This window comes from Eleutherodactylus coqui, chromosome 12 (genome assembly GCF_035609145.1).
Source record: "Eleutherodactylus coqui strain aEleCoq1 chromosome 12, aEleCoq1.hap1, whole genome shotgun sequence".
Classification (NCBI taxonomy): Eukaryota; Metazoa; Chordata; class Amphibia; order Anura; family Eleutherodactylidae; genus Eleutherodactylus; species Eleutherodactylus coqui.
Window position 1 is genome coordinate 111,260,401 of NC_089848.1, and position 23,232 is coordinate 111,283,632.

Here is a 23,232-nt window from a genome sequence, read left to right on the forward strand (position 1 = left end):
CTTCCTGTACTGTAGAGAAATCTCCTCAGCAGTCATCTCATTATTATCACAGCCAGGATCACATTGGGAGGAGACACCCATATATAGATAACACAGGACCACCATTCACAATAGTCACAGCTCACCTCCTCCCCTCCCTGCACAGACAGGATTACCCTGAGAGGTGACACCTATATATAGATAACACAGGATCCACCAGTCACAATAGTCACAGCTCCCCTCCTCCCCTCCCTGTACAGACAGGATTACACTAAGAGGAGACACCTATATATAGATAACACAGGACCACCATTCACAATAGTCACAGCTCACCTCCTCCCTTCCCTGTACAGACAGGATTACACTAAGAGGAGACACCTATATATAGATAACACAAAAGCCACCATTGACAATAGTCTCAGCTCACCTCCTCCCCCTCCCTGCACATCCAGGATTACACTGAGAGGAGACACCTATATATAGATAACACAGGATCCATCATTCACAATAGGTGATATCACAACTCACCTCCTCTCCTTGATGATCGTCCCGTGTAAAAGCATGCAGAAACTGAATGATTGGACGAAAATTGTCCAGTCATTCAGTTTTAAGCAGCTCAAAATCCTGAACGACGATCGTTCAGTGAAAACAGCAGACAGTCAGTACTGAGCGGCCGCTACTTGCAGTGAATGGAGAGGGGCGGGGTTTACAGCTGCCTGTACATAGCTGTGGAGGAGCTGCCAAAGGCTCTAGACCGGACATCAGCAGCATGAGCATGCTGAGCGTGGCACACTAGTTGCTGTGAAAGGTGCAGGACCCAACGTGCCGGCCAGCGACTCATGCAGTGTAAGCCACAAGTGCAGGAGCTAGCACGTACAGCCAGGCACCGCCCATCCCAACCTGTTCGCTGTCCGTACATTTAGTGCTGTCTAACAGTGCATGGACTTCACCGAGCAACAAGGAAGGCCTGCAAGTAGAAGCAGGCAGAGGATACTGAAATGGAAAATCCTCTGGCATTTTCAATAGGAATGAGGCGGATTTGGGTAATAAAGCACATGGTTTCCTTAATAGCCCATTTACTGTTAGTATGTGAAAAAATAAGTTTACTTACTCTTTAAAGGGGTATTTCAGCTTTCACTATTGATGACGTATTCTCAAGAATAGGTCACCAATAGTTGATGATCAAGGTCCACTGATGCTCCATCCCGCTGTCAGTGCAGTGGAGCCGTCCGTCATTGTCAGTGGTCAGGGCCGGAAGTGTAATACATGGCTTCTCTCCCATTGCAATCAATAGAAGCAAAGCTTCCCAGTACTTTTCAGGCTTTGACTGCCCACCGACAACAAGCATATCGCTAAGTGCGGTTAACTGCAGCTCAGGCAAGATGACTGTTATGGCCACATAGATTCAAATCACAGACTTCTCTTAAAGATGTTTATATATTCATTTCAACCCCTTTAAGACTTAAGCCTGTTTATGACTTAAAGGGGTTGTCCCGAGGCAGCAAGTGGGTCTATACACTTCTGCATGGCCATAATAATGCACTTTGTAATGTACATTGTGCATTAATTATGAGCCATACAGAAGTTATAAAAAGTTTTATACTTACCTGCTCCGTTGCTGGCGTCCTCGTCTCCATGGTGCCGACTAATTTTCGCCCTCCGATGGCCAAATTAGCCGCGCTTGCGCAGTCCGGGTCTTCTCCTCTTCTCTATGGGGCTCCGTGTAGCTCCGTGTAGCTCCGCCCCGTCACGTGCCGATTCCAGCCAATCAGGAGGCTGGAATCGGCAATGGACCGCACAGAAGCCCTGCGGTCCATGAAGACAGAGGATCCCGGCGGCCATCTTCAGCAGGTGAGTATGAAGACGCCGGACCGCCGGGATTCAGGTAAGCGCTGTGCGGGTGGTTTTTTTAACCCCTGCATCGGGGTTGTCTCGCGCCGAACGGGGGGGGGGTTAAAAAAAAAAAAAAACCCGTTTCGGCGCGGGACATCTCCTTTAAGGCCCTTTTAGACGCGACGACTGTTGGGCAAACGATGACAACACTCGTCCCAGCACATACTAGCTCCTGTGTGCCTGCATGGGAGCTAGGTTCGCTGGCTCCCAGCGGGGAGGCAGCAGGAGATTTATTTCCTCGTGCTCCCCCGCCCCTCTTTATTGATATAATACATAGGCCGTTCAGTACTGAAGGCTCTTATTTACACTGAGCGATGCAGCATAAACGATGGACGATGAGCTGATCACTCATCATTCAGTGTAAATCGCGGCCGTTCAGTAGTGAACAGCCGCTGTATAATGTCAGTGGAAAGAGGCGAGGGAGTGAGATGAAAGAAATCTCCTGCAGCCGCCTCACCCTCCTGCTGGCTTCTCTGCAAGCAAGCCAGCGCTTCTAGTTCCCGTGCAGGAGCACTGGAGCAAAGACACTCAGGTGTTTCATCTACTTGAGGGGAGATGATCGCCTGCTGAGTGAAGAACACAAATTCACTTCACTGCTGCTAAGAGTCCAACACGCAGCCTAAATTTGCAGTGGGTAGTCACTAAATGGTTAAAGATAGGTTAGAAACCATGTAATGAAGCACTTACACACTTGTGAAAAGCTCTGCCCCTTTGCCCCTGCACTTCCCGTGCAGTGGTACACCCTATACATGGACATTACCAGGCCCGTCCATCAGAAGAGACCTCCATTGAATGACACAACATAAAGGACTAGTGCAGTACTATTTAGTGGAGGACGCTGATTGACATGTCTAGCCTCATGCCTCTCCAACAGCAGTAGGACAGTACCGTTGTGCGGGCAGCACACATGCAGGGTAGTATCGGAGCTAGTCTGAAGACATAGGATTAGTAAGTGCCTCAATGCATAGCTTCTACCATCTTTAAAAATATATAAAGTGGACAATCTCTTTTACATCAGTGTAGTTGATGATCGCAGAACACAATCGGCTTTCAGAATTAAGGAGCTGCAGCATCTTTTAGAGCCCTCAAAAATATTCCGAGATCCAACCCACACATCTTAAATTGTCTTTCTAATATGCGAGGAGCATTCAGATTCTAAGGTCTCCTGATTTTTTTCTAAAGAACTACTTACCTGGAAAACTAAAAGTGTTGTCACTACTCAATATGACTTCTTCCCTCTGGATATACACTTCTTCTTCACACTGTCGACGCCACAATACTTCTTTAGGGGTTTGTTTTGTCCACTGAAAAATCAGTGCTATAAGAGTGGCACAACTGGAAAACGTACAACCATAGAGAGCGTTCTTGATTTACGCCACATCCATGGTGACAGTTGACAGAGTGAAGGCACCATTCTTGCCATCATCCCTTACCAAGGTTGCCTGACACATTGCCACACGTGCAGCTTTCTGATTGTGAGTCAACATTTGCGTCAGCCACTTGGAGTAAATTTTCCGCATCTTCAGGTCTTCACACAGAATGGTGTGTGCAGATCCTACAGAAATGCCAACTTTGCAGGCAATCTCTTCAACAATCAATTAATGGTCCTCCATAACCACTTGCTCCTCTTGCACAGCCATGTTGTCGGACCAGCTGGTGCATGGCCGAGGCTCCTTTGGCTTGATCTCACATGATGTTCGGCCTTCTTTGAACTGTCGCACCCACGAGTGCACATTTTTCATGTCCATGACATGTTCACCATGTCTCACTCATTTGATGATGAACGTCAATGGTCTTCATTTCACACAAGTAAAGGAAAGAAATGATTAGACGCTGTTCTGGGAACGAGAGCGGCGGCATTTTAATTATTGAAAACATTTCTCACTCCAGCCAACTTTGCAGGCAATCTCTTCTGCAATCAATCAGTGATCTTCCATAACCACATGCGTCCTGTGCGCCGGACAATGCCGCCATCCGTCTCACTCATCCTGAACAATGCTGCATCTTCTAATATGTGTCCCATGAGTTACGACACCCCGTATCAGAGATTTGTTGGAGAATGGGAACATAAAAACGCTACAAAGCATTATGGGACCTGGGGGGCTGGGGAGTGGAGCATGGTTTCAGTACCTCCAAATCTGTAGTTATGCCCGCTCCTTGGGCCCATTGGGACAACTGAGCAGGCCCCTGAGTAGGTTTGAGGAATTTTGTGTGGCAACTGACCCACCTAAAGCTGAAATCTCTTTCTCATACCGCATCTTGCTAGCAGAGGAGACAAAGGACGATAAAGTAGGGTTTAAATCACGCTGGGAAAGGGAGTTGGGGCACCCAATACTAGAAGGAGATTGGGTGAAGGCTCTAACTTCGACACATAAATTATCTATTTCCAGCAAACTTCAGGAAACAAACTACAAACTGATCTCTCAATAGTACAGAACCCCATCTAAATTAGCCAAGATATATCCACGGCAATCAGATAGATGCTGGAGATGCCTTGAAGAGGAGGGTACATTCCTTCACTTATGGTGGTCATGCTCCTTGATCCATAGTCTTTGGACAGATGTAAACAAACTTTACAACACGTTGACGCATGCTGGGATCACCTTCTCCCCTGAATTGACCCTTCTGTCGATTTTTCCCGGGTTCCATCTCAGATGCGAAAAAAGACTTATTAAGATTCTTCATTCAGGTCCTAGGACAGGTAATCCGGAGATTTTGGAAATCAATAACTCCCCCATCCAGAGTACGTTGGTTGGAAGCCGTGGACACGTTGAGACGATTAGAAGAAACCATAGCTACAGATGACAACAAATTTCAAAAGTACTATGCAACATGGGCGACATGCCTAAAGCCTCGGTCAGACGGGCGTTTTTTCGCGCGATTTGCGCATGCGATCTGCGCATATATAGAACCATTGCTTCGCAATGGGATCGGGCACATGGCCGCTTTTTATGCGGATGTCCGATAAATTATAGGACACAAGGAATCGCAGATCACGCCTATCTGCGATCTGCGATTCCTTGTGTTCTATATATGCGCTCAATGGGGCCGGCGGCAGCAGCAGCACCGACCCCATTGAGAACATATACTACAATGATCATTCTCCTCTTCCACAGCTGTAACAGCTGTGGCAGAGAAGAACGATGTTCGCCCATTGAATTCAATGGAGCCGGCAATACAGCCGGCTCCATTGAGAGCAATGGGCTGCCAGCGAGCGCGGGATAAATTTTTGGGAAGGGCTTAAAAATATAAGCCCTTCCCTGAAAATCAACCTAAAATGTGTAAAAAGAAAAAAAATATATATATACTCACCTTGTCCCTGCAGCCGGAGTTCAGCTGCGGCCGGCCAGCAGTTCTCCTGAGCTGCTCTGTGTAGTATTCAGCAGGCGGGGATTTAAAATCCCCGCCTGCTAAATGGGCTGCCTCTGATTGGTCATAGCCCTCACCAATCAGAGGCAGCTCTCACTCACCCATTCATGAATGGGTGAGTGAGTGCTGCCTCTGATTGGCTCAGCGCAAGGACCAATCAGGGGCAGCTCTCAGCTATTGAATGACAGCGCTCGCCGGCAGCCCATTGCTTTCAATGGAGCCAGCTGTATTGCCGGCTCCATTGAATTCAATGGGCAAACATGATCTTTGTAGTATATGTTCTCAATGGGGTCGACGCTGCTGCTGCCAGCCCCATTGAGCGCATATATAGTACACAAGGAATCGCAGATAGGTGCGATCTGCGATTCCTCGTGTCTGGCCCGTTTCTCCGAAAACGCTGCTAGCTGCAGATTTTTCGGCAAATCGTCGGCCTCGGTCACACGATTTGTGGATGCGCATCCGTCATGCGATCCGCATATCACGGCAAAAAACGGTCGTCTGACCGAGGTCTAACACTACATTCTTCCAGTCGACTTGGAGACTGGCTCCTTAGAGGGGAAATTCACCCTTAAATCAGTAAGAAACTAGCAAAAGATGATATAATTAGGGGCAGGCAGCCCGATCTGCCAAACATGGAGGAGTTTTTCTTTTCTCTTTCATTTTCACCTTTTCTCACCTTTATCTTTAATTCTTGACTCTTTTTGCTATTCTATGCCCTGATATTTTAAATCTGCATGGGGAGGTTTTCCTCCAGAGGGCATCCCCATAAATTATTTTGTTGATGTTGGATGTAGCTTTATATACGGAAATTTCGATACTTATATAGTGAAAGTTATATGAACCAGACTTTTTCTGATGTGACCATGTGTCAGATACACGTATGTCAAAGCTGTTCGTATTGAATGATCGTACGACCAAATCAAATACATTTGAACCATAAAATGTGTCCCATGTTTCTATCTGCTCCTATTCCCGAGGAAAAAAATTAGGCGGCCCTAGAACTTTAATCCACCTTGTAAAATTTGGAGAGTTTTCTTCTTTTGCCGGCGGGGTATTTAGTGCATCTACTGCATGGCATGAAAATAATTGTCCTCTCACCTTATATCAAGGATTTCATGTTGTTAAACCCCAGAATGTTGCAGAATTTCCAGTTGGCACCTGCTTTGGTTTCCTAGATATTCAGGCACCGCAAGGCTTTGTCTCCAAATTTTTTAGTGGGTCTCCGTGTCAGACTTTACAGTTCCTCAAATTCACAGTCGTAGATTGAAGTGTTTTTCACATTACGGTTCACCGAGTCTTCTAATTAAAAGGTATCGCGGTGTTCTTTACATACCCTTTCACCCTAACACGTGTCTCAAAAAAAAACGTCAGCCTCTTCCAAATTTTTTTCCTCCCTTTTTTGTAAGAAAAAAAAAGAAAATTTCCAGTCTTCTACCAAAACAGTCTAATTTAATGGTTCAATGTTCTGAGCATTTACAAAACAGATTTAACATAAAACAGCTGGTAGACACATATCTAGACATAATAACTTTTATATACCAGCACTGTTCATTGTGCTCAAATTCCAGCAGTTCTTTCTTCCACAAATTTCTGTAATGAATAATAACATTTCCTAGTTTGCGAAGTGGATCCTGTCCATATTCATTAATCAGGCCAATTGCCTTAAAGAGGCAGTAACCTATTTTATTGCTGCGCTCTAACAATATTTTTGATTCCAAAATCATATTAAAGAATAATTTCCTAAGGGATGGGTTAATACTTCCTCTGATTTTAGAGATATGCTTTGCAACAGCCTCATTGGATATACACACAATGGACAGGAGGAGACCCACTGAGTTCCATGGCAGAGGGCTGTGGTCATGCTCCGTGACATATGCAGAGAGGGGGAAGAGGTGAGCTGTGACATCACCTATTGTGAAAGGTGGATCCTGTGTCATCTATATATAGGTGTCTCCTCTCAGTGTAATCCTGTCTATACAGGGAGGGGAGGAGGTGAGCTGAGACTATTGTCAATGGTGGCTCCTGTGTTATCTATATATAGGTGTCTCCTCTTAGTGTAATCCTGTCTGTACAGGGAGGGAAGGAGGTGAGCTGTGACTATTGTGACTAGTGGATCCTGTGTTATCTATATATAGGTGTCTCCTCTCAATGTGATCCTGGCTGTGATAATAATGAGATGACTGCTGAGGAGATTTCTCTACAGTACAGATTACTCTACAGCCTCATTGGATATATACACAATGGATAGGAGGAGATCCACTGAGTTCCATGGCAGAGTGCTGTGGTCATGCTCCGTGACATATGCAGAGAGGGGGAGGAGGTGAGCTGTGACATCACCTATTGTGAAGGGTGGATCCTGTGTCATCTATATATAGGTGTCTCCTCTCAGTGTAATCCTGTCTGTACAGGGAGGGGAGGAGGTGAGCTGTGACTATTGTGAATGGTGGATCCTGTGTTATCTATATATAGGTGTCTCCTCTCAGTGTAATCCTGTCTGTACAGGGAGTGGAGGAGGTGAGCTGTGACTATTGTGAATGGTGGCTCCTGAGTTATCTATATATAGGTGTCTCCTCTCAGTGTAATCCTGTCTGTACAGGGAGTGGAGAAGGTGAGCTGTGACTATTGTGAATGGTGGATCCTGTGTTATCTATATATAGGTGTCTCCTCTCAGTGTAATCCTGTCTGTACAGGGAGTGGAGGAGGTGAGCTGTGACTATTGTGAATGGTGGCTCCTGTGTTATCTATATATAGGTGTCTCCTCTCAGTGTAATCCTGTCTGTACAGGGAGTGGAGGAGGTGAGCTGTGACTATTGTGAATGGTGGCTCCTGTGTTATCTATATATAGGTGTCACCTCTCAGTGTAATCCTGTCTGTGATGCTAATGAGATGACGGCTGAGAGGTTTTCTCTACAGAATGGGAAGTGTCAGACTATTATTAGGCTTAGTGTTCAGTGTGAAAACTGCAAGATTTTATGAGTTTTTTTGTTATGTTTTAAAATATAGATTGTGACATCAAAAATAAAAAAACATTCTTAAAATAGATTAAATATAAAAGCTTCATTTGTACATGAGGTTATTTTCTGACATTCCTTTTAAAGACACCATTTTACTGAAGCAAGGCATTTTGATGGTATAGGAAACTGTACTGACGGCCACCCTGGCTTACCTGAGAATTTCTTTGTAGGACAGACTTACACTTCTAATGCTTATAATTGTCTGTCTGTCTACTTTGATTATTTGCCTTTTTCTTGCCATTATGATAGCAATGTGTTCTATCTTCATGTGCAAAACTGCCCAGATCCTGCCATAGAGGATGTACTGCCGTCTGTTCCAAGACTGGTTCTATAGAATCAGAGGGTTTGAAAGTAATCTACAAAAGTTGAGACACCTGTAGGAATATTTTGCATCCAATTTCAAACCATAATTTGCTTCCTTGCTGCAGGGCAGCTGTCTATGAAGTGTTCACAGAAAATATCCTTTGAATAAAATCATAAATTCAGACTATTGTTGCGTTTCAGGTTAAAATTTCGGAGTATTTTTTTTATGTTTCTAAATTACCTTTGAACCTTCGATCAATTTTCTGTTATTTGCTGGCTTTGAACTGTGCTGTTGTCAAAAATAACAGGAAAAACGTAGGCGTTCTAAAATGCTGAATGTTAGTCTATGTCCCCTAACACCACCCCTCTCTGGCACTATGACGTAGGAGACATCAGTGCCTCTCATCACAGATCAGGAAGTGGGAAATTAGCCACACATGTGGTTCAACTAGCAAATCTGTCCACAAAATGGCCAGATGAACTGCGCATGCGCAAGGTCGGTATATCCCAGTGTATGCGCAGTCTCCTAGATCATCCACAGCACAGGGTCACAGAGGGACGGTGTTAGGAGGCCTAATCTGGCCAGCAGAAATGTCTTGGACAGCCCACCGCAGACGGCCGGCCCGCCCACTGTGGATTTACATGCAGCGTGGGAAAACGTTTGTATCTTTTTTAAGGTATGAGTTTATCATACTGTTTTGTAAAGTACAATACTTCATTGTTTTCCTGGTATAGCTAGTTTTATGCACACGAAGATGATGATAGGTTCCCTTTAATGCATAACACAGAGTACTTCCATCTTCCTGCATATTTCTGCTCTTCAAGCCTGACTGTACCGTAATACAAACTATGAATTTTTGCGCCTTTCCTTGTTAGCGCCTGCCCACTGCCCACCCATGAGTAATACGGAATAATGTGATTTTCTCATCATTGCTGGTGTAGGAGGCCTGAAGACGACCGCTGCTGATAAGAATTAATTACTCTACAATTATTCCATCATGCTTTAGGCCCAAGTGCTGACGGATCGCTTCTGACATCACACGGCTTCACAAGAATACCGCTGATGTACGAGAAGCATTTATCGCCGCCGCACGGCCCTGTGTTTATTTAGTTGTAATCTATGAAGTAAGAGAAATTCTTGGTTTTGGAAGCTGATTTCGCTTTGGGATTATTTTTTCCTGGCTGAATTCTGTTTGCTACTTTTTTTTTGCTCTAAGTTGATGAACTCTGCTTTCTGGGGAGAGCGAGAGGGTTTTACTTTCTGGAAAATAGATCTCTCTAAATTTAATTTACTTTATAATGCAGAATAAAGTCTCTTTGCTGATCTCTGTGCCACATACGGCCCATTTTCAACCTGTTCCAGATGCCTGAACATCTCAGATTTGAGACGTACTAAAGACATAAAAGAAGATCGGCTGAGAGTTATAGATGATACAAAATATTAAACCAATCACAACGTACATTTGTGTTCAACCAAATCGATATTTTATACTTAAACCACTTCCATGTGAAATGCTTGAGGACGACAGCACCCAAGAGCGGAGAACAGGCAGTACTTCATAGGCCTGTCTTAGTTTATGGGTCAGGTCATCTTGCAGACATTTGAGTCCTGAGTTGTTATTCTACTTTTAGGACTGTTTTCTTTAGATTCCTTTCATACCAATAGAGCTTTGATTGCAGAGATCACTATTAAGCCTCATGTCCATGGCATGCGCGGATTCCAGCACTGCTCATGGTCAGTGAGCCCTGCTTACATGCATTTCCCTGGTAGCAGTGTCCGCGCGGATCCTTCCACTTCCGGCATCGCTGTATTGCGTATTGTCCTCACGGCTCACCTTTGAACATGCACAGTACAGTATTTTTTAAAAAAAATCTCCTGCTTTCCCGCGGATCCGCGGCATGTCTGCAGTGTCAGCTGCAAGTGTGCCGCGGATCAGACGGCTTCCATTGACTTCAACAGAAGCAGTCCGTGCGAAAATCGCACAAAATCGGAGCATGCTGGGATTTGTTCTACAGACCAAAAGATCCGCAAATCAAATCTGCATGTTTTAATCCATGCATCTCTATGGGCGGATCGATTTGCGGAACTTCCACGCAGATTCCGCAAATCAAATTTGCCCATTCACATTGGGCCTTACAAATTTATGTGGCATCCCTAACCAGGCGATCTGTTGTGTATTGCAACACTGCCCTGTACAAGTGAATGCAATGCCTACGCAGCCTCTGGTCAGTAGTAAGAGAAACAAAATGATCCTGGAGATGTGAGACCTTTAATGGATAACAAAAACAACTGATGTTACAGCAAGGTTTCGAGGCCACTTAGGGCTCTTCATCAGACTGGTATAACGGTAGCTGGAGAAACATATACACAAACGAGCGGAGACAAAGCTGTTATTATTATACCTTTAATGAATAGCAAAAGTAAATTATATTACACCGTCCTTCGAGGCTTCTTACTTAGGCCTACGTCCTTCTATGTCCTTGCAATAGCAGTGGCGTATCTCTAAGCCTTTGGTGCATGCTACTGTTGTCTCTGAGACCCATTTAATTCTGTAGGTATCCTTCGTTAGTGTACAATGGAGCACACTTGTCCCCTATGGCAATGCAATGGTTAGTCCTTCTCTGTCCCTGAGCTCTGTTGTTGCAGCTGGTTCCATTGAGGTTGTTAGGTTTCCTATATATACCCTGCTTAAGCATTCATTCTTTGCCTAAAGCCAGTTTCACACCAGCATCACTGGCATACATATAGGGGTCGCAATTGTGACCTGGCCTCTTCGCCAGGAGGGCCCAGAGGGCTTCCTTTCCACATGTTGACTGACTGCAGAGTTACTTTCACTAGGTGCTCTGTGTACCTTCTGCATGCTAGCGGTTCCTTCCAGACCTCCGCTCAGTCTCCTTCCCTGTCTTGTTTTCCTCCATGATCACCAAAGGGGAGGATTCTGAGCGGAAGTCCAGGAGGAAGTGTCTGCGTGCAGAAGCTCACCGTGGTGCACAGAAGGGAAGAGTCTGAGCGGAGGTCCATGAGGAAGTGTTTGCATGCAGGAGAAGCTCCCTGCGGTGCGCAGGGGTGAGGAGTCTGAACAGAGGTCCAGGAGGAGGTGTCTGCATGCAGGAGAAGTTCCCCGTGGTGCACAGAGAACCGAAAGAAAGTCAGTCAGCAGGCGGACCTAGGGCTTTACATTGTGACCCCTCCCCCAGGCTCCTGCAAGCACATCCTCAGCCAGCGCAGGGGAATGGAGGTGGAGCGGCAGCAACCTTACAGAAGATGTAAGTACTGACTTACATATGTCTGTCTCAGTGGGGAAGAGAATCAGGTAGAAGCATCCTGAGTCCGAAGGGGGAAAAGATAGCCATGAGGGGGCAGGGGTGATCCATGCTGGGGCATCCTGTGTGATGGGAGAGAGCCATGAGCCCACTCTCACACAGGCGCTGATTACATTCAAAGTGCTGCGGTAATCGAGGTATAACGCTCCCGTTGTTTTCAGTGGAGACTCGCAGACATGCGCTCGAGCGCTGTTTGCTGTATTTTGCTGGTTTTAGCACACCTCATCAATGATGGTGTGCGCTAAAACCCGGCATCGACCAAAAACTAAAATAAAATTGTGGCAAAACGCCACAATTGGAAGCGCCTGTGTGAGAGTGGTCTAAAGCCACTGTCACACACACTATGAGTAAAACACAGCGTTTCAAACGTAGCATTCTACCGTGATTTTGAGGGGTGTTTAAGAACACATTGTACAGCGCTGCATGGCGTTTATTATGCACTTCATCATTATAATGGGGGTATAACTGTGTTAAAAAGTGCTTAAACACATGAAAGTAGAGCAGACCACTCTCGAACATCGCAGTGTTAGAAACGTTTTATGTGAACGCTAGTCTGCGAAGCCCCATTGAAATCAATGGAGGCATTGTACAGTGTTTACTGTAGTGTTTAAAACGCGACGGTAAATTCTGTAAAAAGGCGTTGTGTGTGAGAGCGGCCCAAGGGTAGGTTCCCAAGTACAGAAAATGGTGCAGAGCATCCGTAGTGGACAGTTCGCACCAGGTTCGCATCAAAGCCACATCGGGGAAAAAATTAAAAATCCGCGCCATTGACACAGGCTTTTATACGTATCTGCAGCAGATTTCACCCTTCCAATTTTGTTTTGTGGTTTTGATGTGAAATTTTGTGCGGATCGTCCGATGCAAACAAGAGCTGTTTTTCACCTCTTGGAAACATACACGGGCGATAACGCAGAATTATGAAACCAATGGTTTCCTTCACATTTGCGATGTTTTCACTCATGCCAAGTTGCGTGGAAAAAAAAATCGATGCATCGCCTGTCTTTCTGCGTTCTGCTCTTTATCGCCCATGTTTCCCTATGGAGCCTTCGTTTATCGCATCGCACGAACCTGTGATTTTCGTGCAATGCGATTTTAACATTAGAAAGTCCTATTGTCTTCCTCACAAAAAAACTGCAAGCGGCAGCAATGTTTTTGTAAAAAAAAAAAAAAGCATCAGTGACGCTCAGACCTCTCCATGAGAAAAAACTGCAACATTGCTGCGATTTTGTGATTGCCATGTAAAGCTATCCTGAGGGCATGAGGATGGGGCCCAAGCTGAACTTTTGCACCCGGGCCCCTGAGCCTCTAGTTACGCCCCTGACCAGCGTATTATGGACATGTTTATGACGAGTGACTCAGCCAACCGCAGGTCTTCTGACCTAAACTCGCAGTATTATCCTATTCTGCTCAGCAGGCCCTTGATTGGACATTTGTCTGTATTATGGACTCATAAATGCACCTGTAATACCCTTGTGTGAAACTGACCTGAGTCATTGCAGTTACTTTCTGTTTCTGTCCTGTGTATTGCTTCAAGCTGTCTTGTACTTGTAGTGCTACTACAAAAGTTGGTTCCAGGCTTCAGTCAGAGACTTCTTACCACTCAGTTACATTTTGCAAGTTCCAAACCTTTTTGTTTCGCCCTCATTTCTAATGGATAGTTTTCCTTTGCATCCCATCATTTCCAACTCCGCTGCACTCATGTGTGATGGACACATTGATTTCCATTTATTTTGGCACTCAGTCCCTCCTTATACAGGGTGTCCCACTTGCTGGAGCTGAAAAAATGGCTAGAACTCCAAGACTAATGAACACATTTTAATGGAATTAGGTCAAAACATACCTTACTCAGTGAGAATCGGGAACCCCTTATCACATGTGCTGGAAGTGTCTTCCATTTGCGGTCAAGCAAAAAAATGCTTCATATGGCTGAATGCCCCGGTAAGCTCGTCCATCATCAGTGCCGCACTTTCTTTACAACTCCTTGATAGTTTGGGATGTATGCCAGTATACTTTTCCCTTCAGTATTTCCCACAAGACATAAATCCAGTGGGGTTAAATCAGGTGACTGCAGTGGCCAAAGTCCCTTAGAAATGATTCGATCCAGAATTCCAAATGGGAAGCTTTCAGTTTTTGAAAACCAATTGAAATCAGTGGGTAAAAACCAAAAATGTTTAACACTGTTTTACTTCCATTTCTATGCTCCAAAAATGGAACAGAGAGGAAAAGCCCGAGCGTCGGTGTGAACGAGCCCATATTGTAAAACGGATCCTCAGAGAAAGCTAACATGACAAGTTTTACAAGTTTTGGTCTTTCTAATGAACTTTTTAGGCGTTTGACTAGTGTAGGTCGACCTACTGCACACGGATAGGTTCAAGTAGACATCAGCATTTCCATCTTAGAAGTTATTACCCAAAACGTTGGTTAGGTTAATGCCACCCACTAGGAACAGCTGTTGGGCGCTCGAGCTTTACGACATACTCCTAGAATATGATTGTGACTTTGATTTTGTGCAGGGCATAATCAGGCTTTATAAGTTGTTTTCTCAAGAAACAATTCGACATAGTAAAATGTTGTAATGTAATGGAACTTAAAATAATGTACAAGGGAAACTGAGACGTATAAAATTGTCATGTAACACCACTAGCGAAAAGAGTCAAGTAAAATGTACCTTGACATGAACGAAGTAATAAACAGAAACTAGAGAAGCCTGACCAAAACTTACATTGTAACCGTGAACACCTTCCAGCCGTTGTGGAGGAATGTATGACGATCCCGAAGAACGGTCTAATATCTCACATGTCCTCCTGAGAAAATAAAATCATGCCGTGTAGATCTGGGGTTCGTGCCTCTGATGAAAGACATAAAGAGGATGAACACCAGAAAGTATCGAACAGGAGAAAGGAATTGGTAGATCTAAAAGCCCGAAAAATTTACGAGCAAGGAAATCTAAGACCTCTTTAGATCAACATGTACCAGAGCCTCTCAAGTTAGTCCAAGCGCCGAATTCCTGAGTTATTACATTATACCTGATTCAACATCTTACAGAAAAAAAATACAAGACACTGAATTTAAGAGGAATACGATGCTAGTAAAGGGTAATTGCTCCTCAGATTGCTCTTATTTGCAGTGAAGTTGTAGAGAATGAAGACATATTCTATCTCTGCCGTCAGTGTTGGACTAGGTGAATGTTAAAGGGAACCTGTCGCGACCCCACAGCATCGCAAACTAAGGGACGTGACAAGGAGCCGGGTGCTGAATTTTTTAACCTTACCCGCTCCCATGATCCAGCGCTGTCACCTGGTGAAGAGTGGGCGGCGCAGGAAAATCAGACTCTTTTTAGAATCGTGTGCTCTCCTAAACAAGACTATGTAAGAATGCCAACTTCAGAGGGGAATCGGAGAGCTGATGAGTATAATAAATACATCACCTGGCTGCCTTGTCACGTCCCCGAACAGCACCATAACTTAGTTTACAGTGCTGTGGGGATATGAAGGGTTCTCTTTTAGAGAGGAGTGAGCACGCTTGGATAAGGCTGTTACTCGAGAGAGCATAGCTCTTCTCGAGTAACTGCATTCTCGTCCGAACAGGCTCGGGGAGGAGGTGGAGGGTAGCGGGGGGGAGGGGGGGGGGAGAGAGAGAGATCAGTTCAGATCATGTCCTATAGCACAGAGTTCCTGACTGTTTGTTTATGTGACAAAGACTAGAAGCCATGAGCCCCCTATGTACCCCAAATCCACCTGATCAAGGGTCTGAGCTGCCGGAGGTGCAGCGACAGCACCATTGGCTTGTCCCTGCTCAAGTTCCTGTGGTTGAAGGTCAGCACACAGAACACATGGCAAAAGAGAAGGCTGAGCCAGCGCCAGGTCTTGTCTTCGGTCAAGCAGTACGCGCTGCTTTTATACACTGTGGCCATTGTCAGTAGATGGCACCAAGCAGTGGAAGGAAGCACAGCAAGGAAGAGATGAGTATGGCTGGTGATTTATTGGCTTTTATGGGGGACCAGGAGATCTCCCCCTTTTACCTGGAAGTTTTTCACACAATTTGGGAGGGTTGGTAATTATAAATAAAAGTATAAAATTCTTAATTCGACCCTCATAGGAGCAAGAGCAGCTACAACGAGCATCTCCGGTAGATTCAGCTGTTCTGTGCATTACATGGACAGCTCATTTATTGTAATGGAAATGTAATGCTTAATTTCCCCTCTGGAGGTGCTATAGGGGATATGAACACTTGTTCCTCATTAAAAGCAGCTGGACATTGAAGCATACAGCAGCGAAACAGCCAGTGAGCAGTTTATTTTTGTGTGACCTTTCTGATGAAAAAGGGCTTGTCCATAGTGGACTCCCTCTTTAACACCCGAAAAGTCACATTAAAATTGGGAAATTCCTGAAAATCTCACATTTTTTTTCAATTGTAGATTTTGAATTTATGTCTCATATAAATATATTTGATGCAGAACTCAGTCGCCTTAAGTGCACTGTTAACCCCTTAGTGACATAACTAATTTTGGAATTAAAGGAGTTTTGTCATCAGAACCAAAAAATTCAATACTTACCTATTTCTCCCCCGTCAGTCTTCTTACCACATCTTCTCCTCACCAATCTTCTCCTGGCTCCTCCAGCCCCCCTAGTCACCTCCCCACAATCTGGATGGATCTTCTACTTCCTGTGATGTGGCGTAGATTTGTGGCAGCGACTGCGCATGCGCTGTGTCTTATGAAAATAGTATATGAACACTTATGGCAATAACCCGCACCTGCTTGCTAAAGCAGGCTGCCAAGGATTCGGCATTTCGCGCTAGGCAGTGAATGCTATGTCACTAGTGACTGGGGACACTCACCTGCAGAAAGCAGATTGCCACGAATCAACACTATGTCACAGGAAGGAAAGGATCCGTCCAGCTTGTGGTGAGGTGACCCAGGGAGCTGGAGGAGCCAGGAGAAGATCGATTAGGAGAAAACGTGAAAAGAGGACTGCCTGGGGAGGAATAGGTATATTGCGCAATTTAAACACTTTGTTTTTAATAAAAATACTTTTTGTGTGTTGCCACATTCTGGGACCAGAGCAGTTTTATTTTTCAGCTGACAGGCCTGATTTTTGCGAGACAACTTGTAGTTGGTATTGGTATCATTTTGAAGCATATACGATTTTTAAATTGTGTTTTGTTCCTGCTTGGCAAAGTTAGATGATCAGAAAACTGCTATTTTGGCTTTTCTTAGTTTGTTTTTTACTGAATTTACCATGCTGGATAAATAATGTAATATTTCATAGTACGGGTTGTTACAGATGTGGCAATACCAAATATGTGTAGGTTTTTTTGTCTTTTTATTTTTATTATATTTAAAGCTTTGTATAAAGGGGAAAAAAGTTTTTAAACTGTCGTAGATGCCATGGTCAGCAATAATTGCAGCATCTGCATGGTTAAACGGTGTAATTAGAGTAAAAGCAAGTCCTCATCATTTCACCTTTTCTGGGAAAAACCCTCATGTGACAATCAGAGAGCAAATATTCTCTCTGATTGACTGTGGTTTGACAACACGAACAAAAATTCATGTAATCCCTCTCCTGGGACAAGAAGATATACAGGAAAATCACAGATCTTTTCTGCTGGCCCTGCGTCCCCCCTCTCTTCCCTGCACACCCTGACTGAAATGACAGCTGTAAATTCAGTATTCCCGAACCAACTTCAAATGGCTACAGCTCCAGTTCTATAAGGAATACTGACATGCTTCTCGTGTTATTTTTAGAGACAAGCTTAAATTTAAAATGACACCAAAAGCTTGTTGATAGAACTAGAGCTATTGATGTTTAAAATCGAATGAGCTCTGCTAGTCCAAAACTGCAATGTCCTTTTCCTGCAGAACAGAGCTACTCCGAAACTGCTGGGGGAGGGGGGGGGGGGGGGGGGTAATAGTAGAGCAACAGGGAATGTGATGCTCATCAATGATTAAAGGAATACTTGTTAACTTCTATATACTGTCTGCAAAATAGACATGGTATTGGGTCGGTGAAGAAAAGGCAGCTATACACAATGGCAATAAATAAGACGGGTGTGATACAGATACCAGCAGAATAATTAGGATTGGTGCTACATAAATGAGGATGAAATTTTGGATGCTTGATAAAATGAAATGATGAGTTTTATATTATAACCTGCAAGTCTTGGATCAGCAGGAAAGACATTTTTATGGTATCATTTGTTCTGTCTGGTTTTGGATATACAGGGATTTTGGCATGGGTGATGCAATTCTGCATGTCAGCTGTGATTATTTTCAACTGCTTCTATTTTTATAAGTGTGTGATTCTGACAATGTTTTCAGCAGTTCATGATTTAAAGGGAAACATTGAACCCTGAAACCGTAACTAGAGAATTAAAAATACGTAAAGTGTAAAAGATGTTATGTCTTACTGGATGTGATGATCCATCTCTGGACTGAGATCTCCGCAGTCAACAGTCTATGTAAACTCTGTCATCATTGGGGGGTGAATAGGCTGAGCATACTACGTTACTATCATATGACACCCGCAGTCTATGCACCTCTCTGCTAAGAGCAGCCATTGACATGGAACTGGACGTTGTCAATGACAGCAGTGGAGCCACAAAATGCAAGAAGAAAAGTCTGGTTCCCAGACTCAATTTCTTGTGGCAACCTGACAGCCAGATTTTGTTGAGCCCTCAACTCCACTGAATGCCCACTTTATCAGAGACCCCCATCTAGTAGTGCATGGGACCTCCTTTGGCCTTTACAACCACAGAAATTCATTGTGGCATTCATCCACAACAGGTATCAAAGGAACTGGTGTGCCAGGAAAATATTCTGCACACCTTTACTCCACCAGCCTGACAGGAAGGGGTCAGCGATTCATGCCACTTGCGCCAAATTCTGACCTCCCATCAGCAACAGAAATCTGCACCCATCAGACCAGAAGACATTTTTTTGCTGCTCAGTGATACAGGTTTTGCGCTCTTTTGCCTGCCGGAGTCTTTCTGTTCCTCTTAGACAAAGTGGTGCTGGAACTGACAAAAGTATTGGGATTCACATAGCGGGTGATGAAATTCATCTTTATTCACATTTTTCTCTCTGTTGTTGGGCCGCCTTTAGCCTCAATGATTGCAGTAACCCTCCGCAGCCGCTTTGCCCCAAATGCCCATAGATGTGTGGAGGGATTTTCCTTGATTCCTCAAAGAAAGCTCCAGGAAAATATTCTGCACACTTTTACTCCACCAGCCTGACAGGAAGGGGTCAGGCGAATCGCGGTACAACACTCCCATTGTTTTCAATGGTATCGCTCACACAGGCACAGACAGCTGCTCGATCGTGGCGCTTTTCAGCGCCGTGATTTTCGAGAGGTGTGTGTTCTATTTTGGGGCGTTTTTAAACACTGTGCGTTGCCCATTGCAATGAATGGGCAGAGTTTTCAGTGCTGCATTTTTGACAGTGCTAAATGCCCCTGCTACACTACATATACTTAAAAAAGCAATCCTCACTTAGCAGGCGCTGTCCGAGTTCCTTCAGCTGTTTTCCAGTGTTCCTGCAGGCTTGCTTGCAGTTGTCAGCGCCTACAGAGCATCTCTTACTGGTAACAGGGAAAGAAAACCTGCCTCTGGCAAGAGATTGCTCTGACTGGTTCTTGAGCGCTGGCTCAGCCACTCAGAGACAACGCTCAATGAACCAATCATAGCCATTGAATGAACCAATCACAGCCATGCATCAAGTGAGAACCAATTGGAGCAATTTCTTGCTGGAGGTGGGGTTTTCAATACTAGGAAGCGATGCTTTGTCGGTGCTGACAATTGAAAGCAAGCCTGCAGGAACGCCGGAGAGCAGCGGGAAGGACTCCGACTTTGCCTGCTAGGTAAGTATTGCTTTTTTTCTTTTTCAGCCTCCTTGGCTGCATTATCAACTGTGCTGAAAACGCAGGCAAAATGCATGCAAACCGCAGTAAACACAGCATTGAAAACGCAGCATTTTTGCAAACACCTGTGTGAGGGGGGCCGTACAGTGATAAAGTAGTAAATTAGATCTCCATGAACAGATTGCAAGTCGGCTCAGCATGCAACATGAGGACCTTGACGGGGACCTATCTGTCAATACTTTCTGAATGTTTCAGCATCTGTGTGCAAATGGGAGATGATAGCGAATGCAAGAGGAGCGTTGTATGGCCTATAAGTCTACGTACGCCTTCTTGGGGGGAGCAGCACCCCTCCAGCTAATGTGGGCAGCCATGTGATATGTCTGAGCTGGAAAACTCATTTAATCAAACAAATTTGAACATGGTTACCCCATGTGTCTCCGCGAACACCTTTATAAATCCTGGGACTAAAAAAAGTAGACGTTAAGCTGAAAATGAGTGCAGAAATACCGTCCAATCCCCAGCGCAGCGTCAGCTTGTAAACAGAAGACCCGCCGGGCACATTATCAATTACACAAATGTTGCCTTTTCAGAATATGCCAGTTGTTGGAAATAAAAGCCAATGACCGGGAGCCTTAATTCACTCCGAAACATGAACGTTCTGGAACATAACACCCAAGAGAACATGATTACTTTTGAAATGCTCCTCAGATCCAGACCCAAAAACGGAATTTTAGATGGTGGTGATAACATTTTAAATAAAACAATGTTTAAGAATCCCGCATGCGAGTTTAGTGGAAAAATCTGCTGATAATAACCCAATTAGGACAAGATCCTAAGTAGATTTCTGAACCAAGTCTGTGGCAAAATTAGCCATTACAAACAAAATCTAATTTGGAAAATGTAAACGCTCTAATCTGTTTAAGACATTGGAGGCCCTGTCTTAGATTATTGCCATTCAGAAGTAAAACAAGCTGCTTAGTAATAAATGAGTGTTCCCAACCAGAATATTGTACGGCCTTTGTTTTGTCTAAATGGAATGTGAAACGAGACATTTATTAGAGTGCAATCCTAAATATGCTTTGATACCACCACATTATTAGTCTCCGGAATATCATTATGGGGTGTATATATAGTTTTTATGTTCCCGAAAGGACAAGCTTTATGCAAACATCAGGGCCGTTTGGAATTGATTTTGTTGATTTCCGTAGGAGAAAATGCACACAATACATACAGTCATCCAGACAGTAAAAGTAGTCGTTTCTTCAGGCATTTCCTTGGGAATGCCAAGCTGGTGCTCAATGAGGTTGTATCAAGATTTCAAGTTATCCCCTGTTCACAGGATAGGGGATAACTTGCTGATTGGCAGGGGCTGCACCAAGAATGGGGGTCTTGTGTCCCCTGTCCTCCTCACTACGGAGTTACTGCATCCCCTATGCAGGGCTGAACATGCCAGTACACTAACACTCCGTTCACTTTCAATGGGACTGCTGAGATAGCCGAGCGGGTGCTGCCGAGTCCCGTCACTGCAGGAGGAGAAGCAGTCACAGAAGAGCAGATCATAGGAGTCCCATTCTTGAGGTTGGTGGGTGTGAGACCCCAACGATCAATAAGTTATCCCTATCATGTGGATGGGGGGGGGGGGGGACTTGAAAGCTTAGTACAACCCATTTAATGGGGTTGTTGTCCCACAATTTTTTTTTTAATCAGCTGTTCATGACCTAATATAACAAAATAGGAATTCTTTCTTACCACCCCTCTCCCCATAAGCAGCGCAACAACTCCCGCACCTCTCCCAGTTTGTGTTTACAGCAGGGGTCAGGTGACTGCTACAGCCAATCAAAGGCCACAGCATCACTGTCCGGAACTCTTGGCATCATGGTGCCCACGATATACGCACTGATGCCAGGAGAACGGACAATGATACTATGGCCGCTGATTGGCTGTAGCAATCACTTGACTAGGAGAGACACAGGAGCTGTTGCACCGCTTACCAAGAGGCAAAGAGAGGTGAGTATTCCTACTTTGGTTATTTTAGGTCATGGCTAGCTGTTCAAAAAAAAAAATAGTGGCACAACTTTTAACGTATAGTCAGAGAATGGCGGGCTGTTTTGTTTTTCTTTTTAAAACCAGTGTGACTCCTGTGGGCTGTGTCTGATATTGCAACTCGGTCCCCATCAGGTGAATGATGAGCTGGAGTAATGGACGCAGTGCTGAACTCAGGTGGCTTCTATAAGTGATGGGCCCATTTTTTGCCCTAATGACCAAGCAGTTTTAATTGTTGCAAGAATTGTAACTTGTTGAGGGTCTAATGAGAGCTTGTTTATTGTGGGATGAGTTATTAACTAATCGCCGCACTCCGGGGTCAATATCATGTGTTGTAGAACTTTTATTATATCTTTTGGGGGGGAAAATGGAAAAAAAAACCATCAGAAATTCCGCCATCATCTTTTGGTCTTGTTTTTATGGCGTTCACCATTCGGCAAAAATAACCTGACCTCTTACTTCTTCGATCGGCACAATTACTACGAGACCAAGTGTTACATGCTGTAGATTCTTTTTTACTACCTCTGCGCAATAAAAACACGTTTTTAAAGAACAACGATTGAATCTGCATCGTCGCATTCCGAGACCCCAGACATTTATGTGTTTCTGGCAGTTGATCTAATGAGATCTTGGTTTCTGCGGGAAGAGTTGCAGTGTTTTTGCTACCATTCTGTGGTACATGTGACCTTGGGTTGCTCTTTTGGGAGATGAACAAAATAAAAATAGCAATTTCTGCAGTACTTTTTAATTTATTTTTACGCATTCACCATGAATATTTACATTGTCTGGGTCGTTATGAACGCGGTGATATATCATGTGTTGCTTTTTTTAAATTTGTTTTGGTAGTTTATTCATTTAAAAAGGGTTCTTGTGGCGAAAAATGTGGTTTTGTTAACTGATGTTTTTCTGTAAATTAAACTTTATTTGACTTTTTAAACGCTATTTTTTAGTTTGTTTGTTCGGGTCGTCACAAATGTGGTAGTACCTATTGTGTGTTACTTTTTTAAGCATTTTGGTGTTGTATCCATTTAAAATGAGTTTTGTGGGGAAAATGTGTGTGTGTGTGTATGTGTGTGTATATATATATTTAATTTAAAGAAAAAAAATCTTTAATATGCTGAGTTACATGGCAGACATGGAGGCCTTTGTCAGGCGTCTGGCTGCCACAGGAACCAATTGGTACCTTGTAATTGCACTGCGGGGAGCTGATGGGTAACAGAAAGGCCTCCTCCCCTTGTTATCTGATTACATGCTGCAGTTGCTAGTGATTGGGGCATGTAAGGGGTTAAACTGCCAGAATCTGAGGTTTCTCAGTTCCTGGCGGTTAGAGCAGAAGCCGGGCTGTTAACAGTCAGCCAAACCACCACCTTTAAAAAAGACGTATGTGCAGGGTTAAAGGCCGTTAGTGAGGTCAGTAAAAAAGCGTATTGGCCGTCATTAAGGGGTTAATA

The 23,232-nt window shown here is 44.3% G+C and overlaps 1 protein-coding gene across 1 annotated transcript in view; it reads left to right on the forward strand.

Annotated features, from left to right (window-relative positions):
- The window catches only part of ODAD2 (outer dynein arm docking complex subunit 2), a 179,913-nt gene that overhangs the window by 139,311 nt on the left and 17,370 nt on the right, over positions 1-23,232 (forward strand). The gene's annotated exons all lie outside the window — the stretch shown is intronic.